Here is a 2,500-nt window from a genome sequence, read left to right as displayed (position 1 = left end):
AAACTCTACAGTTCTGAAGGATCCTCCAGCAAGTATCCACAAGAATATGGTCGATCTCTTTAGCTACAACGCCAGTATTGGAGCACCAAGTCCAGCGGTGTATATCTCGTCTCTGGTACCACGAGCCGCAATCCTCAGCCTCCTAGATCTTGCGAATGATCTGGGAGGTATGAGCTATTGATGTTCCTAGTACCAGAGCCATATGAACCGATGCATAGCTCGTATCCTTCCCTGTCAGTGCCAGTGACCACATTGAAGTCTCCCAAGACCATGAGGGTGTCTCCCCAAGGACATTGATCTACCATAGAGTCAAGTTTGGTGTAGAACATCTCTTTCTCTTCAAGCCCACTTCCCTCAGTAGGAGCATAAACTGCCACTAAGTATATGAAGCCCAAAGTGTGCTTCATTCTCACAAGCAGAATGCGCTCATCAACAGGAGTAACCTTCTTGACTGAGGAACGGGAACGGTCAGAGACAGTCACCGCGACTCCCCTAGTAGAGAGTAGGTATACCCCTACTACTGGTCTCACCATTACTAGGCCGTCGCACCTCAGAGAGAGCAGCGATGGCAATCCCCAGCCTCCCCAGCTCCCCCGACAACAAAGGCAGTCGATCATCCTCCGAGAGACTGAGGATGTTCCAGGCCGCTACATGGCACGCTCGCCCGAGATTGACCCCATTTGTGGCCCTCCGGCCGGGCGACGCCTCGGCACAACCAGGCATGCCTCCCAAGGAGGAAGAGTGGGGGCCGGGGGTGCCATACCCCCCACCACGTAACCTCATGGTGCAGGATTCCCTGGGAGGGCTTTGCCCTGCACACGTCATACCAGGGTCGACGTCCCGATCAGGTAAGCCCCTGGTCAGGACGCCGAGCCAGGGATCAGGAACCCCCGGCCGCAAATCGGGGTCGGAGTCACCTCCTCCGGGATGGCTCCGACCCCTTCTCTCCTTTCTTGGTTTGCCTGCTGGTGAGGGGTTTTACGGGACCGGGTTGCCAGCCAGACCCCAACTGCTAGCTAGGGGCAGAATGCCCCTGCTACCCCTTCTATATATGTATATATATATATATATATAGATAGATAGATAGATAGATAGATATATATACATATACACGCACATATATATACCGACATATGTATACATATATATACACACAAACATACACACACACACATATATACACACACACACACACACTCACACACACACACACACACACACACACACACACACACACACACATATATATATATATATATATATATATATATATATATATATATATATGTGTGTGTGTGTGTGTGTGTGTGTGTGTGTGTGTGTGTGTGTGTGTGTGTGTATGTATATATATATGTGTGTATATATATGTATATATATTTGTATGCAGGCATGTATACTTTTTTATACGTACACACATACATATACATACATACATACACATATATAAATATATATAAATATATATATACATACATATATATATATACACACACACACACAAACATATATATATATATATATATATATATATATATATATATATATATGTTTGTGTGTGTGTGTGTGTGTGTGTGTGTGTGTATATGTATGTATATATATATATATTTATATATATGTGTATGTATGTATGTATATGTATGTGTGTATGTATAAAAAAGTATACATGCCTGCATACAAATATATATACATGCATATATATATATGTATATATATGCATACCTACATACATATATATTTACACACACACACACACACACACACACACACACACACACACACACACACACACACACACACATATATATATATATATTCCACTTATCAGCATACTTTCTCCCACTCATAATCCTCTTTCTCTTCCCCCTTATCATCAGCGTTTCCCTCACGCTCCGATTCATCATCCACATCTCTTATCTCTGTGTTCTCATCTCCCTGTTTATTATCTTGCTCTCCTCTTCATCTCCGTTTTCTAATCTCCTGTTATCACGTGGCATTAAATTGCATAGATTAATCTCCGAGAGAGACCACAGAAAACGGGTATTTATTTATTTTTCCTTTTATGTTCTCGAAACTCGTCCACAAGGAAATAATGGAGGAGACAATGGAGAGGAGAAGAAGAGGAAGAAAAAAGGAAAACGGTAAAAGAAAAACATAAATAAAACATGAGAACAGAAGGATAAGAAGATAAAGGTTGTCCAAGGAAGACAAAATGAAGAAAATAATGAAAATGAAACAAATGAGGTAGTAAATTAAGTAATATTAAAGAAGACAAGAAAATGAAGAAATAAAAGAATAACAAGGAAAGAATATGACGATTGCAACATACGATAATTTGTATCTCATTTCCTTCTTTTCATATTTAGAAAAGAAAAAAAAAGAAAGAAGGAAAGAAAACCAATTGCGATGTGTTTTATATATATATATATATATATATATATATATATATATATATTTATATATATATTAAGGGGGGAAGAAAATAAAGAAAAGAAAAGAGAAG

This window comes from Penaeus chinensis, chromosome 14 (genome assembly GCF_019202785.1).
Source record: "Penaeus chinensis breed Huanghai No. 1 chromosome 14, ASM1920278v2, whole genome shotgun sequence".
Lineage (NCBI taxonomy): Eukaryota > Metazoa > Arthropoda > Malacostraca > Decapoda > Penaeidae > Penaeus > Penaeus chinensis.
This window is presented reverse-complemented; position numbering follows the sequence as displayed.